Source organism: Ictidomys tridecemlineatus, chromosome 7, assembly GCF_052094955.1.
Source record: "Ictidomys tridecemlineatus isolate mIctTri1 chromosome 7, mIctTri1.hap1, whole genome shotgun sequence".
Taxonomy (NCBI): Eukaryota; Metazoa; Chordata; class Mammalia; order Rodentia; family Sciuridae; genus Ictidomys; species Ictidomys tridecemlineatus.
Genome location: NC_135483.1, coordinates 154,355,945 through 154,382,466, shown reverse-complemented (window position 1 = coordinate 154,382,466; position 26,522 = coordinate 154,355,945). Strand labels below are relative to the sequence as shown.

Below are 26,522 nucleotides of genomic sequence, written 5' to 3'. Positions count from 1 at the left end.
GTTCTTAGGAATGAAGCCCTTACCTAAGTCTGTACATATGCATCATCCTAAATAACTATAGGAAAAAAAAACAGGCAATGAAAACTTATATCATGCCTTCACAGGGAATGAGATGAGGTAGAGAGGTTATCAATATATAAAATATATTGTGCCAGTCATGCAAGGCCACTGCAGGTCACGCTGCAGAGCTTGCTTTATTTTCTGCTAGTGTCTCTGACCTGAAAAGTTGATTTTTTCCAAGTATTGGCACTTAGGTAATAAACTGCAATGTACAGGTGTGCCCCTACCCCAATTTGTTATCTGACATCTGCATAATTCAAACAGCTCTTCCCACAGCATTTTTTAAAACAAGCATCTTGGGTGAGGCATCATTCTAAACCAGATTTTAAAGTCTTTGTTTCTTCGCTTACTCACCAAATATGTGAATTCCTGTTGTATCAGACACTGTTTAGGTCTTGGGTCCCTAGGAAAAAACAAATTCCTGATCTGTGTGTCTTCCATTCTAGTGGGCAAGACATAAAAGCACAATAAATAATTACATTGCTTAGTACATTAGATGATGAGCACCACTGAGAAAACTGAAACAGAATAGATGGTGGTATGATTTTAAATATGGTGGTGATTTCTGAGAAAAGAGAAAAAGACAAAGAAATCAGCTACATGTACCACTGGGGATGTGCACTCAGGGCAGTACATGGACTGTGTTCACTGACGTCACCATGTGGGACTTTGTAGGTAATTATTGCTTCTCTGTAAAATGAGCCATAGGAAGAATTTGTGTAGAGAAGTGACATAAAGCAGGACACAGGACACTAAAATGGAAAAAAAACCCTGCTGCAGTGAGTGCTGCAATTTTAGTATGAAAATTTTGTTGAAAAACAAAAAGAAAAAACCTATTGGGCAAAAAGCCAAAAAAGTGTCAAAGGTCACAGAGAAGCTGGCTGCTAGCTAGACAAGTTATACTTCTTTCATTATACTAGAAGTTTCTTGATACTAAATCCGCAAGCCTGTCTTATCTGCATTTAAAAAACAAAAATTGAAGTTGTAAAAGATTCTTTCTCCTTCCCTCCATTGTATCTGGCACACAAATTAAAAGGAGAGCTATATTTTCAATTAAGAGCAGTACATAGGATTTCTTTTCTTTTTTCTTTTCTTTTTTTTTTTTTTCCAAACAGTGGATCTTATGTTGTGGCAGTTTCTCTATATTTTCCCCTAAATGGTAATCAGTATCAGTACAACTTTTTTCTTATTATCTTCCATAGAAGTTTATTCACATCTTGCTTCTTATTGGTAGTGTTTCTTACATGCATATTTTTTCATTCATTGACCCAAGAACCCTTCACACTCAAATGTTCCACACCAACTGGTATACTGAGTACTGGGGGAAAGAAGATTAAAAAAAAAAAAAGAAAAAAACACTAAAAATCTGAAACAACAGCATGAGGGCATTTAATTAATAAAGAAAGTTAAATGGGACTGGCAACCAAACACAGTGTAAACTACTTTCTGTGCCCCAAAACCTTTTGTGAAGAAAAGAGATAATAAAATAGCTCATAGGTTTGTTGTGAGGGTTTAAATGACTTAATACATGGAAAAAACACTGGGGCTGGAAAAAGTGCTGATAAAGGCCCTGAGACATTGCAAACACTCAAGAAGTATTAAATATTTCAATTATTTATAGTAAAATTTGAATAATGTTCTACAGTTTTTCAAAAAGCAAACGGAAACTCCAGATAAAATGATTTACAAAGGTGCTGGATGTTCCACAAACTAAGTTTTACTGGAGTATATTATCTTATCTTGTGGCATCAACCAGAGAGAGGCAGGAAGAGGTTGTAGAATATGCAGAAAACTTAATAAGTCATGACAAATAGAGAGGAAGAGAATAAAGATATAGGACATGCTTAGCTGGGGTTGTGGCTCAGCAGTAGAGTGCTCTCCTAGCACCTGCAAGGTCCTGGGTTCAATCCTTAATACCACATAAAGGTATTGTGTTCAACTACAACTAAAAAATAAATTTTTTTTAGAAAAGATATAGGACATGCTCCCCACACATGCACAGAATAACAACTGGAGAAAAACTATACAGGAAAAAGTTTGACTCTAATATCTCAAGGTAAAAAAAAAATGCTTCTCAAGAACAAAGATATTCTCCTACTTTACTATGCTAGTTTATTGAGGGATTCTTGTTCAGAGGTTTCTTCATCTATCCCCAAAACCATTTTATATAGACAGATGAAGTGTCCTGATGAAGGTTGTCAAGCTGGGTGGCAAGAACAACACAAAAGATTCAAGAAAGTCCATAACTAAAAATGCACTAAAAACAACTTTCCAGAAAATGCTGGAAGATGTCATGTTAGCACTAAATCCAGGAATGATATTTCATCAAATTAATTTATAATAATTCTTTCATATGCATTTCTTCTGTTTCATGTTCCTTATTATGAAAATTTAAAAGAAAAAAAAGCCTTAGCTATACTTTAAAGTCCTTGTTTCTTAAAGAAAAGCAAAGACATGCCTTGACAGAAACAATAACAAATCTAGGTATGCTAATTTTGAATTACATTGAAGGAGCTGTCTGAGAAGACATCAACACAGGTGAACTTAGACATCTACATAAGTGCTGTATTTCCCTCAATGCTCACTTTTCTATCAGAAATATTAAGTCAAAAGAAAGTTTAAGAAAAAAAAATGTTTAACATCAACCACACTTAAGATATGCATGGATTAATAAATGAACAACACAAATGTGTATATATTTATAATGTATAATGCTTTTAATGAACTAAAATTATATATTAATAATTTTCATTGTAAAATAATGACATTTTTTCTAAAACTATTACTATAATTTTATATTAAATAATGCTTGTCATATTTAGTTCTAGGGATTTCTACTTATTTTTAATGATTGGTCAAATTCAAAATGATATCAGGATCAGCAACCCTCATCCTGAGGTCACAAACAAAAAGAGGCAACTCCATAACTCAGATTTTTTACCTTTAAAACGAGCTTTGTAGAAACAATGCAGATATTGCCTTGGAAAATCAGGCATAACAGAGGGTGTTTCCACCCAGCTCTTTCACAGCTGTGACTAAAAGAGCCAATCAGCACAATTGTAGAGGAGGAAAAGTTTATCTGAGGGCTCATGGTTTAAGAGGTCTCAGTCCACAGACAGCAGGCGCTATTTCTTAGGACACAAGGTGAGGCTGAACATCATGGCACAAGAGTGTGACAGAGAGAAGCAGCTCACATGACAATCAGAAAGCAGAGAGAGAGACTCCACACTCCAGATACAAAATATATACTCAATAGCCACACCCCCAGCGAACGACTTCCTCCAGCCACACCCCATCTGCCTGTAATTATCACTCAGTGAATCCCATCAAGGATCAATTCACTGATTAGGTTAAGGCTATAACCCAATCATGTCTTCTCCAAACTTTCTTGCATTGTCTGACACATGAGCTTTTGGGGGACAGACACCACATTGAAACCTCAACAGAGGGAAGCCTATAATTTCTCATCATTTGACCAAGGACTGAAGTTCATTTTACTAAGCCTATGAAATATGTATTCATTTTCTGAAACAGAGCTGTGTAAACATGGAAAACCACAACCAAAAAATGAACATGAAGCTCTGGCCAGCTGAGCCAGTCCATTCTAGAAATATTTGATGAATATTAGGTACAATTTGGTCTTTAACACAGAATGGTTCTTTCAAAATATTTTTCAAGTCAGTCTTATCTTTTCCATTCCCTGTTAAATAGCAATAACATAGATTTTGATCACCTCTTCCTAAGAAGGGTAAGAAAAGGGCATAGAGACTTTTGGTTCGGATTTTCCTCTCGGTGTATATTGCTGGCTTCTAAGATTCCATTTCCCCTTAAATACCAGTGTTCTACAGGATCTGAACTCATGGCACTAACAATCACCTCCTTTTTGATTACTCCTAGATCTTCACCTCCATCCCAGGAGCCCCCTCTGTTTCCAAAAGGCATATCATAGGGCATCTTCCCCTGAGTGTTCCCCAAACATTTCAAACTCAAAAATCCTTAGCTTTTCCTTTTAATTATGTTCTCCATCTTAATGTCTTGGTGAGTTTTACCATAATCTAGTCCATCGTAGGTCTATAATCAACATATAATCCTCCCCATTTCTTGTCCTTGAAATACAAGCATCCAATCAACCAACAAGTTCTAAAAATTAAACATTACACCAATTCATTTATCTTCCATCTCATTGATATCTCTTAAATTGGTCTTCTTAAATTCAGGTCTTCCTCATCTCTAATTACGTATTATTTTAATATTTCCTTCCTTAGATCTATGTCTTTATTCCCATAAGTCTTCCCTCTGTCTTTCCCAAAGGTTTTGTAATGGCAAATTTTCTCCTTTTATTTTGCTCTTATGCTGCTTAAAAATCTTGATTGGTCCCTACAGGTCACAGCCAGAGAACTCTAACAGAACTCTAACATGTCCACTTAGGGAAATACAACATCAAGCTGAGGAGTATGTGAAGTGGCAGGATTAATACTTAATTGTCCTAGAAGATTGGCATTGCTGTATTGTAATGAAAATATAACAATTTGACTTTAAAACAGACTTCATGGAGTAAAGGGCCATGAATTTAATATTTCAAAGGAACCCCACGTTCAACAGGCAGATTAAGCATGTCTATCCATGTTTCTCTCCCATTAAGGGTACTTTGGAATATAGTGCAGTAGCTGGTATATAAGAATAAAGTTTAATTACCCATTTAAACTTCAATTACGCCAGTTGGAATTTGTACATCTTTTCTATGCAACGACTCAAGCAACAGATAAGCTATGGGACACTCTTCTACAGCAGCCGTGATGACACACAGCTGTTCAGCTCTTCTCCAAATAGATTCAGTAACAGGGCATCATTGATGCATAATCAATCTTGATTCATTGTCAGAAGCTTTATTTCTTGTATTGACAAGGAATTTCAAGATAACAAAGATTTCCTCTTAACACAGAGAAAATGTGGGTTTTTTTTTAATTATTCAAAAAAAAAAAACAGGATTGAAAAGAAAAATACCACTGGATTCAGACTGTGAAGAGGAACAATTTCAAAAACAACAGTGTAAGGATAGAAACATTAACTCTTCGATGATTTTCAGAAGCTTCATGTGGTCTAATAAAGGAAGGACTCGAGGAAATCTGATGCTACATGCCTCCCAAATACAACAGAGACAGCATGAACTCTAATAACCTTGAGGCCAAGAGAGGGCACACATGAGGGGCAACTACATGAAAATTTATGGATGTCACTGTAGATGCTAGCTTTTATACTTCTCAGCAATGCATACAAAATTCATATCATTATCTTCATTTCACATTCAAGAAAACAATTCTGAAGAGGCTGAGTATCTCTGAATTTCCTAAGCAAAGATCCCTTACAGGGTCAGTGATGGAGCAGGGTGCAAGACTTCTCACTATGGGAACATTTGCTAAGGGGCCTGGGTTGATCAGTATCTCAGTCTTCAAACAATTCATCTTGGGCATTCTTTAACATCCTGCAGACCACAAGCTTCACTTCATCTTTTCTTGCAAAAATTTAGTACATAAGATATACGGGATAGATAAAAAAAAAAAAAAAGTAAAACAAACTTCCAGTGGCTTTCCACTTTATGAATGTGTTCCTCTCTCTCTCTCTCTCTCTCTCTCTCTCTCTCTCTCTCTCTCTCTCTCTCCTTCCCTCCCTCCCTCCCTCTCCCTCCCTCTCCCTCTCTCTCTCTCCCCTCCCTCCCCCCCTCTCTTTCTGACAATATATTTTTGTCTTTCAAAGTTTAACCAGGGAGGATTTGTTTTAAAAATTTTAGAGGATAGAAACTAATTTGTGCAAGGTTTTCATTATAATAATGAGAATTAGTGTATTAAAGACTTTTCTGATAAATAGTTTTCCTGTGCAAATATACAATACAAAAATGCAGTTTTCCCTGAGCCCTTGATGGAAATAATGCATTTTAAATACCAAACCTAAAACAAAAATTCTGTCCATGAGGTCTAATTTACTTTAATGTCTATTTGGATGTCAGGAATGAACTCAGTTACAGCTTTTTCCCATAATCAAAATTAGCTGAGTCCACACACATGTGGATGCTAATGCATGCAAACAGGAAATAATGACCTAAAGAATCTATATTTTAGGCCTCTGGTAATCATGCACCCAGCTATTGGATGGAAAATAAACCAAATCTTGAGAGGTCTATGATTGACAAAGCAAAGGGTCACAACGGGCACAGGTGACACCCAGTTTATAATGTACTCATCTTTTCTGGGGGCTCAGATAATCAGCTGTCTACTGGTGAAAAATCACCTGGCTCATGGTTTTGACAGAAGCCATAGCCAAATGATTTATGTCTCTCTGGTTACTAATTTTCTGTGTAGATTCAATCAATCCACAACATTCAACACGTATTTTTAATTGCACCCTGAATTTGAAATCCTGAAATACACAGGATTCTGCTCTCAAGTTCTTCCTACCCTCATACCAGTACAGAGACCTAAATCTACAGCTGAACATCATGGCTTATTATGTGAAAAAAAAGAGAAATCCAATGACAAACGAGTGTGTAGCACATGATCACAATTACAATTGAAAAACATTTAAATGTCATCAAAACAGCCAGGAAGACTAACTTTTTTTTTTCTTATGCTAAACTTCAGTATTCTTAAATATGTTTCAACAGTATATAACTGAGAAAAAAGTGTAGATTCGTATAGGTAAAAAACTTAATAGTCTTCTCCTATATAATTTTAAAAATAGGGTTTCTTACTTTGATTTATATTAATAATTTTATATTAAAAATCTTTCTACCATATTTAATTTATTTTTTAAAAATTATAACAAGATCAATGGCACATGTCAGTAATCCCATCAGCTTATGAGGCTGGGGCAGGGGGACTGCAAGTTCCAAGCCAGCCTCAGCCACTAGGGCAAACCTGTCTCAAAATAAAAATTTTTAAAAAGGGCTGGGAATATAGCTCAGTGGTTCAATTCCCATACCAGTTAAATGTATGCAATGTTTTAAACTAGTGTGAATATTTTTTGAAAATGTATAACTTTTTATTTGATCGAGATGGTCAAAACAGATAAAAATTCTATATCCCTCTAATTTTTTATCTTATATAAATAACAAATAATGTAGATTAGTATATTGAAGTTGTTCCACTTGTATTTATCATCAGAAAGTCATTTTGATAAAAAAGCATATTTTAATCATGAGGGAAACAGTATATATTTAAATATAATTATGAAAATTATACTTTATATAATAAAACCAGCTACCATTTTTTGACCACCTGCAAAATGCCAGCCACTATGCTATATGTATTAGATATGATGTTTTTAATCCCTCAAGAATCTTGCATGTAGTTTTTAGCTGTGCTGAGTTACAGCTTAAGAAAGAGAAGAAGCTTATAATTGATTTACCTCCCAAAGGGCACTCAATTTGTAAATGGTAAGTCCTATCTATGAAAAAAGCAAAGCTCAGGCTTTTTCTGGTACAACCTTAGGTTTTATATTGATCATACAGAACTATAATGATATACATAAACACATATTTGAGATATTAAATATTCTAAAATATGAAGTGCCAGTTTTGTACTCTATAGTAAATAAAATATGCTCACAGCACGTAATAGGAACATGAATATCTGCTATCAATAAACTTACTTGTATAATAAATAGAATCTCATCATCCTCCCACAGTGAACTCAATGTATTTCTAAGTGTTGTAGACCCTTCAAATTCATAGTTTTGAGCCCCAGCCCAACTCTGTGATGGCATTTGGGTGTGAGGCCTTTAGAAAGCAATTAGGTTTAGAAGAGGTCATAAGAGGACCCTAATAGCGGGATTAAGGTGCACTTATAAGAAGAGACACAAGATAGCTTGCCTTCTCACCCCATGTACCTTTGCTGCCACATGAAGACACAGAGAAGTCAGCAAGACAGGGAAAGACCTCACAGAACCCCCATGGTACCCTGATTTTGGACTTCCATTCTCTAAGAAAATAAACTTCTGTTGTTTATGCCACCCAGCCTATGATACCTTGTTATGGCATCTTGAGCTTACTAAGTTAACAAGATACACAAAGAAACAGCTCCATAGGTGTCCACAAACCTGCTGGTCAGATGTGGTCATGATGCCAAGTCCCCTGTGTTCTTTACCGCTCAGCTTCCCATCTGCCCATATCCGTGACACTCCTTTATAAAGAAGTATTTGCCTTCTAACAACTCCATTCCTAGGATGCAATCCTTCATGCTCCCAAACTTACACATCTTTGTGGTGCCTGTTCCTATTATTAACACTACAAATGTTGACATTTAGAGTTTAATTGAAAAGTCTTAAGTAGGACTGATTTCCAAAACCCAGGTGAAACATTTATCCAGCACACTGACCTCTCAGTTTCTCAACTCTATATACCCAGTCATCTTCCTCTATTACATTCTTCAGGCAAATCATCCACTGCTCTTCAATTACCTCTGACATCAAATATTCTGAACACAGACTCTCTCCATTTCTAAGCCTCCTCCTCTCCCCTTACCAATGTTTCATTCCTCTCTCACTGTGTTCTCTTAGGAAACTAGTCCCTCAACATTGTTTAGAATTCTCATATGCCACCTTACTTTACATTGTTTCTTTTTCTCCACAGTGGCCTATGTGACAAGTAGGTCCACATTCTCACTTACCTAAAGGCAGATGAAACTAAGGAAAGGCCCCCCACTTCAAAGGGTAGGCACCCTTGAGTTCACCATAGGGCCCACCAGCCAGCATAACATGTTTATTCTGTGTGTCTACTTGCTGATCCCTAAAGGCATTTTATGCCAAATGTGCTGTAAGCATAAAGAAGTCTCTTTCTTATTGAAAACCCCCTCTGGTAGTATAGCACAGTCCTTTTCAGTTTCCATACTATGTCTCCTTTTCCATACATAGTTATGCCACTAAAGAGTTGTTTTCAGAATTGTTTCAAATACTCACGCACATGCACAATTCACCATACCCACAATTACCCCCAAATTGTTTTCTTCAAGCAGTCACCCATGACTTTCATGTCAGGCATAATAGACTCAATTTTTCTTCTTTTCTTTGTTATTTCTTTTGTATTTTATATTTTACCTTTCTACACTATTTAACAATTTTGATCCCCCATTCCTTGTCATAAGATTCTTTTTTTTATGTTAGCTTCAAACGACATCACATCCTCCTGCATTTTCTTCTTCCTCACTGTTCATTTCTCCCAGTGTTACCCATAGGATTTGCTTTTCCTACTTCTGACCTCAGTTGTAGACTTTCTTTCTACAGTAAGCCATTGCTTTTATTCTTCTCATATTTGTAAACTGAAAATTAAAACCTTCATATACATACAAAGTCATACCCATACTCACATATGCACATATGCACCACATATGTACCACATAAGTGCACCTGGTCAAATTTTTTAGCTATAGACCTATATATCCAATGCCTATTGATCATCTAGAACAGAAAGATCCATAGGCAAATCAAGATGTTCTCAGGTTTAAAATCATTCTTTTCCTTCAGTAATTCTACTGGGATTTATTTTGTTAACAAATAATACAAATAGGCTTCCAAACGGGAAAATTTAGAATATAAACTTTAATACTATTCTCCCACCTGCCTCCCACAACTACTAGCAGATAAACAAAGAACACATAATTCTTTTCTCCTAAATATCACTGGAATAAGCTCTTTTCTCATTGCCATCACTGTAAACTGCACTGTCTACCTTCTCTTGCCTAGACATATAAAGTACCATTTGGATTTACAAAGTTCAACAAGATCAGACTTAGCCTCACTGGCTTCCCCTCTAGCAATTTCTGTCTCTTTTACTTCTCTATTCTCTACCTCTACTCTTACAGTCTTCTCATTCTATTGCTGAACCATATACTCTCTCCTCCTGTAAAATTACCTACACACCTAAAACACTCTCTTACCTTCTCATTGTGTTCAAGAAACCTCTTTTAATAACCAGACTACATCAAATCCTTTGTCGGTAGAACCTTCTCAAAACATCTGGGCTAAAACTACCACAAGAGATCAAATGTCTTAGAGTTTAACTTACCAAAAAGGAAAAAAAATGATAAAATAAACTGCTCAAAGAGAGACAACTTTGAATATAATATCTTGATTAAGAAATTGGTTTTAGCTTAAAAAACTATTTAAACAAACATAAAGACTACCCTAAGGAAGAAAATGTTCTTTGAGGATCTCCAGCCATTCTCTCATTAAAAAAAAAAAAAAGAAGTTATCAATATACAAGTTCATGTTAGACAACTAGAAATTGTTAATATTAGTGATGTAATAATATCTTAGACTTTATTTACTAAAGCCTTACCATTTGGATAGATGGGATAATAAGTTAAGAAAATGTCGAACTGTCTCACTGTGGTAGCCTTTCATCACTATAACAGACCCCTGAGATAGTCCACTTACAAAGAGAAAAGGATTATTTTGGAGGTCTCTGTCCATGATCAACTGGATCTATTACTTTTGGACCTGTAGAGAGGCAGAATATGGTGGAAGGAGCACATAGCAGATTAAAACCACTCACCATGTGACCAGAGAGCAAATAAGAGAGAAAAGAAAAAAGCAGATCCCATGACCTTCAGGGCATGCCTCCAAAGCTCTAAAGATATCCCTTCTTGCCCCACTTCTTAAAAGTTTCCATAAGCTGCCAAGAATGTATTCTTCGGGGATAAGCCTCAAAAAAAAAAAAAAAAAAAAAAAAAACAGGCCTTTGGGAGAAATTGAAGATACAAATTGTACACTCACCTAGCATTTTAATTCTCCTGACAAATCAAATTAAACAAAAGTCAAAACATTTGTAGACACAACTTAGTCAATGAATTAAATTTTATATTTTATTTTCTATTTCTATCTATTTAAGTAGGGTGACACGGAAAAAAAAAAAGAAGAATCTTATCACATGGGAGTTCCAATTCACTAGGCTTAAAAGTAAGAGATGAACAGCTAATATTGCTATCAGAAAGGAAAAAAGGAAAGAATCAAGTATCAGTCAGAAGTCTAAGTGTTCTGGATGTTCAAAGATGTTTCATTCTCCCTGGGATTGTCCTCTGAGAACTCCATGGAGGTCACTGCACATTTCTGCACACTTTCTCAGTTACTCTGGTGGTTGAGATGGTTACACTCTATCAACTGCCTTCGCTCCACTATCTGCTGCCTGTGGAAACTCAAGCAAGTTTCTCATTTACAAATTAGAAAAGAAAAAAAAAATCAGCACAACACTTAGAACATGGCAAGTACTCTGTAAGTAGTACTTTCATCATTACTCTCTTATTCAAAAATTCTTGGTGGTGCAGATTCAGAGGTATAAGAATATAGGCTAATGGGCTGGGGATGCAGCTCAGTGGTAGAGCACTTGCCTAGAATGTGTGTGAGTACCTGGTTGGGATCCCCAGCACTATGAAGAAAGGAGGGGGAAGAAGAGTGCAGGCACCATGAAGACCCCAGTAGGGAGACAAATTGGGTGGTGCCTTCTCTACTTATTTCAACACAAGCAAGAGTTGAAAATTGCATTATTTGGATACTTATCCTATTCCTCATTTTTATCTAGTACAGCCAAGTTGTATTTTCTAATAAAATTTCCAAAGTAGATCATCAGATTTGCTTTATGATAATCTCCATACCAAGTGGCTTTTATTCACATTCAACAACCCCCAAGAATGTGGCCCCCTTTTAAACCAGAGAAAGGTCACCAGAGGGCACCTCTATTATGTAAGGAAAGCCCTGTGACAATCCCTGAACAACATTTTCTAAAAGAACAATAATCCTCTGAGAATTGCAGAACTTTGTATCCTCTGGTCTCTCTTGCCTAGCATTCCCTCTGTGGGGACTTCCTCAGTTGCTATGACTTAAGATCATGATCTCATGGATAAAGCATCTCAAGCATGTTTATTGCATTCTTATGCAAAAACAAAACAAAAAAACTAAAATGGACATCTCAATCATAATGATGCAGGAGGTCTTATTACCTTGTAAATGTCTTCATCAATAACTGCTCCTTAGATGTGACTTTCATTTTCCTTTGATATTCGCGTTATTGGCAATGCCTCTCCCAGCCTACAAGTTTCCAGCATCCACCCCCATACCAATTCTAATATGCTACCATTCATGACCAATGTTCCAGTCAACACACTGCTTTACTGAAGGAAGGCTTTCAACATCTGTAGCGTTCCCACCCACAGTCTCACCAACTGCTCTCCCTCATCTGCATTGCCCACACAACCTTCTTGCTCTCTATTTCTCACACCCCCACATTCTCAACCAACCTGCTTATTGTGAAACTTGCCTATTCTTTTAGATTGTTATTTGTTCCCAGATCCATTTGACTACTTCAGTTCAGGAGCACATTAATATCCTATAATACATTTCACTCTTGATTTTGTCAATTCTGAGCTTTGGATAATTCCTACTACCTTTATAACATGAGAACAAGGAGTCACATATATCTCCATAGTTTAAGATACTACATTACAAAAACTAATATGCTTAATGCTAAGTCATCAAATATGCCAAGTCAAAAAACATTCAATTGCTAATAATTCCAGTGAACTAAAGTTTTATAAAACTAGTGTTTAAGAAAAAAATGTTCATGATACTTGTTAAAGAATAGTAAGGTAGGCTTTATTTAGGTATTGAAAAACAATATGAAGAAAGGTATACAACAATAGGTATTGAAAAACCAGCCTCTACCTCAGAGCAAAGCCTGTCCAAGGAAGGGACATCAACTTTGTCCTTGGAAAGAACCACAGAGCACTCCTAGGCACATTCCCACCCTGCTAAGTTGTTTATCTACAAGTAACAGGAGAGATCTGCTGCGCAAGGTGTCCCTGACTCAGTCAGGCTAGGTGAGGATCCATAGCAACCCCCTAGCAGCCACCAATCAGCATGAGACAGGGAAATACCTGGGATGCCAAATGACCCTCCAGTAGTTTATGGTGGTTGATAACATTGGGAAACCATGTAGTTCAGCATGAATACCTCTCTTGGCTTAAACTAATCAGTTCAAATGAATCCCCCTGTTGTAGTAACCAATCACCCCTCCCAGCTTGTTCCCGCCAGTAAATGTGCTAATCATGTTTTAGAGTTGTTATTTGATTTTCCCGTGGTGTGTGATGATTTGCTAAGAGATGCTATGATGTATGTGGGGGGTCCCTGCTTTCTCCAAAGAATGTATAAAACTGCTGCAAACCCTGGGCTCTGGGCCTTTCAGCGTCACCAGTTGCTGTGTGTGCTCGGAGGACTGAGCTAGCTTGCAATAAACACCTCTTTGCTGCTTACATCGATCTTGGTCTCTGGTGGTCTTTTGGGGGTCCCAAATTCCTGTGATGGGATTTTATATATTGATTTTTAAACTCAAGTCCGAAACAGATCAAAGGAAACTGAGAATGCATAGCCAATGAGCAGAAAGGAGAGCCATGGAAGAAAAATTACTATGAGGGGACATTACAAGTGACGGAGCATTCTGACTAAGCCAACCTAAAAGGATTCCTGCTGAATGCAGGCCAGGATGATCAGACATCACCCAGGAGATGTTATAAAGTAAGTGTTATGGTTTAGATATGAGGTGTCCCCCAAAAGCTCATGAGTGGGATGATGCGATCCCCTGATGGGGATTAATTGGATGATAACTGTAGGCAGGTAGGTGTGGCTGGATGAGGTGGGTCAATGGGGGCATGCACTTGAGGTTTATATTTTGTCCCTGGTTAGGGGGGCCCACACTCTCTCTCTGCTTACCTGGTGCCATATCCTGAGCCACTTTTCTTCACCATACTCTTCCACTATGATGTTCTGCCAAATCTTGAACCTGGAGCAATAGAGCTGGCCATCTTATGGATTAAGTTCTTATTGAAACCATAAGTCCCCAAAGAAACTTTTCACTCTCTAATTGTTCTTATCAATCTTTTGATCACAGCAGGAAAAAAAAGGCTTTCTAGAATAGTAAGGAAGTAAATTAGAAACAGAAAATGATTGATTGATATTGAGATGGCTTAGCTGTTGAGCAGGATTCTTATCACATCTGGACAAACACAGAAGTTCAGAAGGCTGGTGGGGAAGAAGATGGAGAGAAACTCTTCTTGATCACTAGTTATAACTTGAAAGTCTGTAATTTTAATACCTCTTGGAATGGATCTACAGTTCTATCTTTCTTTAATTTTCCTTCCATAAGGTTTACCTTTTATATTTAAGTAGTTATAAATTAGCACTAACAATAGATTACAAGTTATAAATTACTCAAACCAGGCATTGAGATTTCTTTAATGTTTTTGATGTATATGTAACATTTTCAATAAAATCAACAAAACAGGGACACAGTTTTGTGAACTGATTTATATTTCATATGGACCCAATCTCTTTTGAATTGTGTATTGTCTGACCTGTTAGATTGTTCCCAGGTTTGCTTCACTCTGTTTTCTCCTTAATTTACTCATCTCAGAATAAATTTGGTTAGTAATATGACTGCTCTATTTACTGTATCAAAAATAAGTAATATTTGTTTATTTTAATAACATTTTTATAGATGAATCATACTAGCTACGTAAAATATTTACAAAATTCAAGTGCCCCTGAACTTTCTTTAATAATTAAATTACTACTGCTCATTTCTAAGATGATTATTCACAAAAATAAGATATAACTTCTATAATTAGAATATTTTCTATTCTAATTAATTACAAATTCTTTTCAAGTTGGTTTGTAAAAATAAAGAAATTCATCTCACTCAGCAGTAGTTTCAGAAATATGGTAGGTTAATTCAGGGACCCAGTAAGTCCATCAAGCACCCAAGTTGTTTACATTTTTATGTGCTATCTTTAATACATTTGCTTTACCCTCAAGCTGGATTTCTTCTTCACAAAAGATAATCCCCTGTAGCAATATTGAAGCATCTTTTCCAGACAGGAACAATATCAAAAACTCACAATTGCCTTCTCATCCAATGTTCCCTTGCTAAGTGTAGTGAAATCTTTCATATGACACTCCTTAATTCTATCATTTCATATAGTTGAATAAAACTGAGACAAGGAAAAGGTGTCCCCTCAATAATTGATCACTGCCAAGGGAAACAGAAATACCATGATTATTAGCTTAACCATTTCACTTGAATGAAAAGTGAGATTGTTTTCCCCTGAGTTACACGGGGGGAAGAGTGAACCTGTGAATAATACTAGAGCAAAAAGGAATAAGAGATGGGTTCAGGTATTTTCACTTCTAAGAGCCACATCATCTTCCTTGTCATTGTGGCAAATACTTCTTGCAAATGGAAATGCCAGAAAAGGAAAGGAGTGTCAACTTTAGGTAGAGAATGACACCGACACCGGGTTTAACCCAGTGTCATCCAAAGGCTATCTGGAGATTCAACAGGGGAGGGAAACAAAGAAGAAGCAATGGTGGTTGAGGCCTAACAGAAAGCAGTATACTGAAAGCGTTGTCTATATTTGTGATCTTGAACCTATTATCAATTTGCTAATATAATCCTACTGCCTGGAACCTACAAGGGAAAAATGTTCCCTTCATCTGTGAAGGTTCTCTTCAATCAACTGACAATGCACATATTATATAGAAGAAAAGTGACTCAAATTTATTCTTGTACATGGGGAGAAATTACAGCATGGGAGTCACACTTAAAGTCTAAGTCTCCAAGAAGTTCCAGGTGGTTGAAGTTTAAGGAACTGAAACTGGAAGGAAAAGGGAATCCTGGAGGGCAGTAATAACAGCCAGGGGAGGCAGGGAGAGAAATATGCACAGGAACAAAGGTGGTTGTATAGATAAGGTCCATTAGGTAATCCCTCAGAGCTGCCCACAGAAGATTAGATGAAGAATGTTCAGGGGAGTGTCTGACACATAGTTTCTTCTTTTCTCCAGTGGTTAATCTTTCCTGGATAATGCGATTGCATAATAACTGCATTCCTTCTAGGATGATAGCTTCAGAAGAAGCTGCTCCCTGAATCTGGGGAGAGAAAAAAGGACTAAGAGACAGGGAGGCTGGTGATAAGAGAAGTTCTAAGATACTTAGAAGCTGATCCTTTAGTTCGAGGTGGCCATACTTTGAGGTTTGGGGCATCATTTTCTGAGCCCCAGCAGACCCATTTTCTTGAATTTGAGGTAGTCCAGACCTACTAACTGATGTCTGAATGTCAAGCTCTATATGTTAATTATCGCAAATTAATATACTGAAAGAGACTGCTCCTTTATTTCGAAAAAAAATGAATCATTCATTTCAAATAAATATCAACAAAACTAAATTAAAATAAATGTATGTCACAGAATTTTCAAGTTCAAGCAAAAAGAAAACTACAGGATGATAAATTACATAATCTATATTTTAATTATAAGTCTTCTTCATAATGCAGTAATGTGCTACACTTGTATGTATTCTATTTTATTTTCTAAAATTTTTCAGTATATCTTTAAATATTTAATTGGTAGTTATGGAGAGCTGCCACACAGAAGTGAGCATGGACCCTTAGCCTGAGCTATGGAGGTGTGAGGCTGGTTTCTGCCAAGTTTGGAAACAGGTGGATCTCACCTCCGCTTGGGAGGGGAATGGTGTTCTGGGAGTGGGCTTCACCCAATGACACTGTGCTACACCCCCCTGAAACCCAATCCCTTGCCTCAGGTTGACTTTCTGAAACATCTTTCTCCCAAATAGAGGATTTTCAGGTAACTTGCTCTCTCTTTCCAATGAACCCTTAAGGTTGAGAGCCGTCCCTGATTCCTGCAAGCAAAAGGTATTTCTGTGTGTTGCGTGTTCTTTTTGTCGTTTTCTTAAAGAAGTTATTGAGATAGCCAGATTTTGTGAACCCAGCATAGGTAGCCAGCCTGACTAGCTAGCGATAGGTAGTTGTTACTCAATAATCTACATTATTTAATCAAACATACAACCATAAATAACTCATTAATGTGTAGGAAAAAAATTAAATTTACATATGTACAGAAATTATTTTTTTCCAATGAGTGTTCACAGAAATTCTTAATGCTGGCATGGGTATCTATTACCAAAGAAGACATAGACGAACTTATTTAAAATATCAATTATTTATATCTGAAAAATGAAGGATTACCATAAGAAAATACTACTAGCCAAATCATAATTCATCCACATACACTTAATGCAGTGAAAAATCAATTTTTAAAATTTACCTATTTCTGAAATTTAATGAGAATGTGAAAGAGAATACGACCTCCTGTTTGCGATTCAGATTCTAAGTTGTTTGAACTAGAGAAATAGAAAATAAGATGGTAATTTTTCAAAACAGAATTCTTAAGTTTCTGTGTGTAATTACTGATGATTATGGATACAAACATGGAGACTTAAAGGAGAGATGTCTCTATGTTTCCAAAATCCACAAGTTCCTCTGCTAAACCATTCTCATGGTTTCAGGCCTCCTCACCTTTCCCAACTGCTATCTGAAACTCCTTCTTTTACCAGCCTAACTCAGCTATTCCTGTGTGACTGTTCTAAGAATCACCTCCACACATTCCCCTCTTCTCTGCTACTTTCTCAACAACCTCTCCAGTGTTTCCAGAATTATAAGAAAAACCAAATTCTATTTAAGTTAGTTTGACGTATTTCTCTGTCACCTACTAACAAAGGACAGAACTACAAAAAAAAGTGATATTCAACAAATACTTATAAAGTTCAACTGGATCGTATCAGAATCATGGATTAATCAAAGCTTTATTTTCCAGAATGAGAAATAGGGAGATTACAAATTTATAATAATTTAACAGAAAATCACTGGATAAAAATCTCATTGAATATGGAAGACCCAAAGAAAGATTTATTATATCAAATCTAAAACATTGTTCTTTAAAGCCTCATCTGCACTATTCTAAGAAATTTCATTTTCTCACATCAATAATATATTTCCTAGTCTATTTTATGTAAGCAATTAAGCCTCTGATAATTAACATGTTATAAATGTAATAGTAGTTATGCCTTTAAAAGGATTGAAGATGATCTTGTCAATATGATAGTCCCTGCTAGTTAGCTCTTAAAAGTTTTAAAGGATTTTCTCCCATGTATCTGGAGTCATATTAATATATGAAAACAAATAATAATTCATACATTTTTTTAAAACTACCTATTCTAATTAAAAAGCAATACTACTTTATAATTCTGAAATATCAATTGACCTTTGTCATTTTAGCTAGTATTTATGTAATTTCAAATAAAATTCATTTACTCAAATATAACTCCTTAACAATTCTCTCCAACTATATTTTGAGAGACCACATTGCACAAAAAATACTCTTACAAATTATATTATTATAAAGAATATAGGATAAATTGCTTTGAAATTAATTGTTATACAATTGTTCTTTTCAATAAACCAAACTTTCTCTATGTACATTATGTGCATTATCAATATGATCAGCATTTATTCTGAAGAATGTTTTTATAATTATATTAGTTCATATCTTCTAAGGGTAATAGGAAAATAAAATAGCAATCAAAATTCTGCATTTACTACACAATTCTTCAAAGCAAACAAAAATGAAACAGAGTTCAGAAGATAGAATGAACTTTGTTCTTTTAAAGACACTTTATAAAAATTTCCTGTTTCTAAAATAAAACTTATCACTACTTACAAATCTATATTTTAATTCGTCTAGGGTGAAATCTGGGTAAAAGAACTGATTTGCTATTAAAAGTTTTATTTTAAAACATAGCATCTTCTCTATTGTTATGAATGGCTATGAGAGATTAAAAAAAATAAAAGTAAATTTATTCTCTTATGTCAACTTCTAATTACCAAATTTGCATGTTTGCTACCATAACACAGATGTTCTCTTTGCTCTCTTTTTAAAGAGTATAAATGCTCTTCAAAGTAGATATTACCTTTTAAAGTACAAACCAAGTAAGATGGTGTGGCTTGTCATCATTCATAAAATATTAGGCAACTTTCTGAAATATTACATAGCCAAATTCTTAATAATTCAGTTACTGAACTATTTAAGCTCTTAAATGACCATATTCATATCTATAAAAAAAAAAGTAAATCAAAGATTGAATCCAAATCTTTCAATCCTTCTTTTTGTTGTTATCTCTGGCAAAGCTTAGTAAGACATTCAAAATCCTTGGGGTACTGATGGGTGAAGTTTCAGGAAAAAGGTCAACTATAACATCTGATCATATTACGAAAAAGCTGCGTTAACATCAGGAAAACAGTACATTTATTCACAATTCTCACTTCAGAGAGTACCCTACCAACTTATCAATAGTAGCTACCTTTGTAAGCAGTGAATTTATCTTCTTAGACTAGTTAACTGCACATCTTCCTAAATTCTACTTGAAAAGAGTAGAAAAGGATTTCCATGAGGATGTCATTATCACAGCCAGTAATCAAGAATGTGGATAGATCTTGCTCATTATTTATCTTCCTTTGCAGATACAAATAAAAGGCTAACCAGGGCTTTTTAAAAGTTTTTTCTCTTTTTTATTAATTTATTTATTTTAATTAAGTATATATGACACCTGGATGTATTTTGATTCATTGTACAGAATTGCAGCACAACTTTTCATTTCTCTGGTTGCATAGGATGTAGCGTCATACTATATATGTAGTCATATATGTACCTAGGGTAATGATGTCTACCTCATTCCACCATCTTTCCTGCCCTCATGCAGTCTCCCTACACTCCCTCCCCTTTGCCTAAAATTCCTCCATTTTTCCCATGCCTCCTCCTCCCTCTTATGGATAAGCATCTACTTATCAGATAGAACATTCAGTCTTTGTTTTTTTGGATTTGGCTTACTTCGCTTAGCTTGATATTCTCCAACTCCATCCATTTACCTGCAAAATGCCATAATTTTATTCTCTTTTAATGCTGAGTAATATCCCATTGTGTATATACACCATAGTTTCTTTTATCTATTCGTCTGTTAAAGGGCATCTAGGATGCTTCCACAATTTAGCTATTGTGAATTGAGCTGCTATCAATTGAACATTGATGTGGCTGTGTAATTAAAGTAGGCTGATTTTAAGTCCTTTGGATATAGACTGAGCAGTTGAATAGCTGGGTCAAATGATGGTTCCATTCCAAGTTTTCTAAGGAATCTCCATACTGCTTTCCAGATTGGTTCCCACCAGCAATGTATAAGTGTGCCTTTTCCCCCACATCTTTGCCAACGTTTATTGGTGTCTATACTAAATATGCCTTTTAATTTTGAAAAGAAAAAATATCAAATATCCCCATCAAAAATTATTAGCCAGGAAATATTGTAAGTTAATTATTAAAATTACAAGCAAACATATCAATTAATTGAAACTACTTCCAAAATCACAAATAGAGAAACATTCAAGGATATATACACTTCATAATTGTAAATACAAGTATAGTTTCTTAGTTTGTTTGCTTCTTTCTTTCTCTCTGGGTTTGTTTGTTTGTTTGTTTAAACCAGAGATTTAACCCAGGCTTCCAAATGCCAGCCAATGCTCTACCCCCTAATCAACCCTTTTTCTTTTTCTTTTTTATTTTGAAACAAGGTCTTAATAAACTGTCCAGGCTGGCCTCAAAGAACTTTCAATCCTCCAATCCTTTTCTTCCTCTTGAGTGGCTGGGATAACATGAGTATGCCACCATGTTCAGCTGGAAGTTACTAAAGTCTATTCTGAGCCACTTTGTCAAAGAGTATGTACCAAAGATAATATGTCAGTATACTTATATGATATTAATAGCAAAAAAAAAAAAGCAAAACAAAGCAGGTATTATTAACTAGATTAGCTCTCTTGGGTACACCCTAGAAAATACATTAAAAAATTATTGGAAATTCTTAAAAAGCCATTTCAATCTTTGTGGTATAGGATAAAATACAGTGGCAATCACAATTTCTACATATTGATTCATTTTTTTCATATTATATGAGTGAGGTGTAGCATACTTTCAAAAACTATTATTAAATATGCACTATTTAAAGACAAAACTAATTGCAAACTTGACCATAACTATACCATTTCAGTGTCAATAGACACTGGCACTTATTTTCCTGCACAATAAATGAATCAATTAACAGTGTTCTGATGAGAAATAATCATGCATGGTAAGCATTATTAGAGAGGCTGAAAACATTTTCAAAGCATAAAACAAACACAAAATTAGCAAATAACAGAGCTGTAAACAGTCTAAGCACTGTTTTCTAAGTCTTACTCTGGAAGAATGACTCAGTCACTCCTTTTAAAAATAAAAACCTGATTTCAAATTCCTATCTCCATTCTTTGGAAGCAAAGGGATTTCCATGTTCAAATACCACTTTATACCACTTTTCCTCTTCCAAAGCCTAAACCTTTTAGGCTCCCATAGGAACAAACTAAGCTTCCTGATCTCTAAATGCATTAAAGCAAACACTATTAGACCCACCAGCCTCTAATATGTTCAGGGACCAGGGCTCATGGCAGCCATGCAATTGGCTTCTCTAACTACCTTTGAATTCATTATTATATTCAAATGAAATAACTTTTTTATTCTTTAGAGGTTTTAGAAGACAAATTACAACACTTCAGATCCAATAACAAACAAATCACTCTGCTAAGTAGAGTTTAAATAAAAATCATCATTTCATTTCACCATGGAAAAAAATAATTTTCAAAGGAAAAGAAACAGACTTTTATACTAAAATTATCATAGACTATCATTGAACATTAATTTGTTCTTTGAGGGTTTAGAAAAAATACCAATAGTGTTAACTATAAATTCAACACAACTATTATATCACATATACTCCTGCTTTTTATATGTTCATGATAATGTAAAGCCTAATAATAAAAGCTACTACTAACCATTTGGTCATAATATTTCATAAGAATTTATTCATACACATTCTGCTTTCTGTACTTAATTGACCTTTTCATTTGAAAGAGTTAAGTTAAACATTAATGAGTGCAGGACAGTAAATTGAACTATAAAAACAGGTAATATATTTCACAGATGTGTGAAACTAAAAATTAAATATTTCACAAGTATCTTGCAAGGATCAACAATTAAGTTCATAAATTATAGATGTCAATATAAACAATAAATGATATGTTGGTAAAATGCTTAAGAAATAAAATAACATGCACAAATCAACAGATCTGAGAAGTTCAGTGCTGAGATCTGAATACAGGACCAACAATTCAAAATAAGCATGGAATAAATACTGGTTGAATCAATAAATAACTGCAAAATCTATCTTCTAATGTCTTAAGAAAATTGTTGGTCTATTGGGAAAAGAAAGTTTGTGAATCATAAATGTATTTTAGTCTCTTAAGTGTTATTTCTGAGAAGAGAGCCAAATATATTTCTACGAATATATTTATTAACTTCTCCTAAAGGCAAAATTAAGCTGAACTTAAAAAATAACTGCTTTCAAATATAAATATAAGCTGAAAGAAATATAAATGAATTTGCTGATTGTTCTTTTCTGTTTGAAATAATGACTCAGCCTTAACCATAACAAAATCTCACCTAACTTCCTCAAAAATAAAGTTTATGATTAAATTAAAGCTATTAGCTTTGCAAATTAAATATAGATGTCATCATTACATGTGTATTCTAGATATAAATATTCCTATTTTATCCCCATAAACTTAACTGGAGTCAACTGAGTCAGAAGCCCTGTGGCCTTTATGTCTAAACATTTTTTAACATTATTTCATCTCTTTAATTCTCACAGAAAGCTTGTAATTATGTAAAGGAAAGTTTCTTTACTTTGCAAGTGGAAAAACTGAAAGCATAGTCAAGGAAAACACTTTACAGAGGGTGATTCATAAAGTCAATCTCAGCAAGCAGGATGATATTCACAACCTCAAACTCAGGAATCCAGAAATACAAACCACATTTGTGTTTTTTTACCATTCAACTCCCATGCCCACAATAGCAGACCTACCTCCCTGAAAAGCAAAAAAGATAGACATGAAATATAAACAACTTTAATGTATAAAAAGAAGGGTCTGAATCCCAGACAAGGCTTTGAGTTATGTCAGGTCTGAAATTAGGACTTTTAACTATTGGGCAAATGTGTGAAATACTGAGCTTGCCCCAACTTCTACTTCTCCAGGTGAAAGAACAAGATCTGTTGAGATTACTTCTGAAACACAAGGAAGTCATGCTGGATGTGTTTTTCTCACTTTAATTCCATGACCCAAATCTGTGCTATTTGAGAATATCTAATTGAATTATTCAATTTTGGTAGAAAACCATCTGCTCAAAGCCCAAGTCTTCAGTTCTTATTGGCCATGAAAACAAAGAAGTAAGGTCAAGGTCAAGGGACTGAAGTTGCAGCAAACCTAGTCCAACTTAGGGAGACAGATAGCAACAAAGTGTGAACATTTTCACAATATCATCAGAACAAACAGCATAAGGTCCCCAGCTATTCCACTCTAACACTGATAAGCAAGGGTCAGGCTTCTCTCCTCCAGCCCTTCTTACACCTTTCTCAGTTATGTTCAACTGTAGTCTATGTTTTTTTTTTTTTTTTTTCTGTTGTTGTTTCCCAAGAAGACTGATTTGGTCACCTAAAAATTTTCATTGTAAAAGAAACCCCTTGTTTAAACCAAAGTACAACCAATAGCACCCTTTCCAATTATCCCCTGCAACTTCCCCAGTTTCTTTCATGCCTGGCTACTGAGCTCAGTCTAGTTTGGCTGCCTGCCAGATTCCTCTCTTCTTTCCTTGTCAGTCGTAAAAACTTGGAAAATACTCCTGGACAGCTCAAGGAGACCTTTTAATTATGCAATGTAGCAGTACCTTAGCCTATCCGGGGTTTTCAGTAAGGCTTGTGGTCACCAGCAACTCCGTTCTTCTAATTGGTGGGTTTTCTAGTAAGGCTACTTGTTTATATGGGGGAAGGAGAGAAAGACTGGCAGAGAAAGGAAGCTATTTGCAAATCTGAAGATTTTACAATTCCTCTCAGTTCCCTACATTCTAACATTCACTCTATCTCCCAATCTGCCCTCCTTTTAGGACCAGATCATCCACGTGATTTTAAAGATACAAAATCATCAGTATCTTGATCTTTTAGTAGCCCTAGAAATTACCAAGATAGTCATAACTAAAACACTCTCCAAAACTTTTTACTCTTAAATGTTGGTGCAACATTTCCTTTAAAAGCGAGCACAACACTAATTTATTAAATCTTTCCTAATCGATTGATTCACATTTTGTCTAACTTGCACACTGAAAGACTGCACGTAAATGTCTGATTGCGATTGCAAGTAAGACAAACTCAGTTGATTAATACTCCTAAGACCCAAAAGGGGTCCCTGACCTCCAGTCCTCAGAGTTTGCCCAAGGTACGTAGGTAGTGGACCCCGCCAAGCCCAACACAAGCTATGTCTTCCTTACTCTACCTTGGCACGCTATTTCCAGCTGCAGCATCCAGCTTCCTGTTCATGTCCCATTCAACATTGTAAACACATTCCAAGAAACCAGCCTGCCCAGAGTTCCCTCCCGCACACAGGGAAGTCAGCGCGGCAGCCCCAGCAGCCTCAGAATGGAGAACCGACTGCGTTGGCTTGAGATCCGTGTAGTAAGGAGTGAGGCCACCGGGGGAGGTGGACCCAGGCAAGGTCTCGACACCCGCTGCGCCTGGCGCCCCTCTAAGTGTAGCGCCCTCCAGCAGAGCTATTTGACCCAGCCAAGGGGTGACCATGTGGACACCGCCCCGGAGTGTGGGCCCTCCCTGTTCTGGCCTTTAAAGTGTCCGCGGCCCAGCCTGGTAGCTTCGCGCCTCCCCGCCCCCATGCCCACATTTTCCCCTGGAACCAACAAAAGGGAGGCTGTGAAGGAAGAAGTTCGCTCTTAGGTCTCCTCGCGGTGACCTGGTGATGACTTACTTGTCCGCTTAGCCGCGAATGGTCTATGCACCCTCAGCGGCACGGGTCCAACAACCTCCTTCCAGATCCTGTGCACCAGCCCAGCCACCGGGACCAAAGTTACCACAAAAGGCTAAGAAAGGCTTCAAGAGCCCAGAGAAAGCTGCGCCCCCGACCTCGTTGAGCTCCTCCATCATCCCCCAAGCGCTGCATAGTAGGCGTCAACAGGTCTTAGCCTGCTCTCCTGCCGGACGATTCCCTGCGCTTTTCGCTGTCCTAATTTTTGCAACCTGCCGGGCAGAGGCGACGCGCAGCCCCGCGCCCTCCTTCCCCAACACGGCTGGCTGCTGGGGCTGACCACCGCCTGCCGCCCCACAGGATGTCTAAAAGATTACACGGTACCCGTTTGGAGTCTGGGCTCGCAGTCAGGGAAGCCCCCTGATAAATCACGGTCTTTCCGTACCTTGCTGAGTGATGCAGTCGGGTCAGGCTTCGGGCAGGGGCGTGGAGAGCTGCTGGGTCTTCGCCGATCTCCGCTCGCGCACAGCCTGGGCGCCTTTCCGTGGCCGACAGGGAAAGTTTCTCTACGTCAACACCGCGCAGAACTCGGGACCCTCTGGTTCGGGTCCCCTCCCTCTTCGCGCTCTCTGCCCCCTCCCTCCTCTTCCTAATCAGCTGAAGCCCAAACTGGCGCTGGTAGTGGCTGGGGCTGGGGCTGGGGCTCGGGACGCCGGGTCGCTCCCGGCTGGGAACGCGGGGCTCCCCCTCTCGGCCAGAAGGAAACTCTCACAGACTTCGGCTGGAGCACTTCTGTCGGTCTCCTTGGACACTTCCACACGGGACGTCTGTGTTCAATCCGCTGACTTTCTTTCGTCTTCAATGATCGTTTTCTGCAGGCGCACTGGGCAACCCCGCGTTTCCACGCCGAATGGAGGGGCTGGGGCACAACGTGCAAGAAGCGGGTCTGCAAAAGGAGGGGCGGTACCTTACCCTGTCCTTAGCTTGGACAGAAGCAAAGGCACAGTCTCCCCCTCCACCCCCACCCGCGCCGCGTTTCCTTTGAACCTCCTCCCTGAGCAGCCGGATCACGACTGTTTGCCTGGATTTCCTAACACAATTTTAAAACACCTCTGCAGCTTAATAGCGGGAAAAGTGTCAAAAGAACAACACGAATATGGGTAAATTATGCCTTCTTCACACCCTTTACCAAGAAAACATTGACTCAGTTGCTGCTGCTCTTGCTGTACCACTACAGACTTCTAAATTTTTCTCCTCATCCTTTAAACTCGGTCTAAAGCTCTGAACTTTGTTGTGCCTTTTTTTTTAACACGAAAACTGCCTCAACCGCTAAATCATGATTATTGGCTCCATTCAGATGTTTACCTCAGAATTTAGGACTTCTGTATTGGGTTTGAGTGAAAACACTGCTCAGTGGGAGGAAAAGGGAAAGAAGTCTCATGTAAGCGATTTAAGGAGATTAAGAGGACCTTTACTAAAGTTTTTGGAAATGCTTCTCAGAATTTTGTTTACTAAATTTTAGTTTGAATGTAAAAATAGAGAGCAAAAGGGAAGGGGAGGGCGTTTTACAGGTTACCATTTACAGTATGTTACACTGGTAGCCAGGGCTTACAGTCAGGCCAGATTCCATTGTTG

The 26,522-nt window shown here is 36.9% G+C and overlaps 1 protein-coding gene across 14 annotated transcripts in view; it reads right to left on the bottom strand.

The window, feature by feature from the left end:
- Gulp1 (GULP PTB domain containing engulfment adaptor 1) overlaps window positions 1-25,926 on the bottom strand; it is a 270,215-nt gene extending 244,289 nt beyond the window's left edge. For 3 of the 14 annotated variants that reach the window (XM_040294571.2, XM_040294573.2, XM_040294568.2), the window contains exon 1: window positions 25,333-25,924. The gene's annotated coding sequence lies outside the window, so the exon portion shown is untranslated. Of the gene's footprint in view, window positions 1-414; window positions 464-24,404; window positions 24,702-24,890; window positions 25,228-25,332 lie in introns of those variants that run through there. The other 11 variants (XM_078017714.1, XM_078017715.1, XM_040294569.2 and 8 more) reach the window with 8 other exon arrangements.
- Window positions 25,927-26,522: the final 596 nt, after the last annotated feature.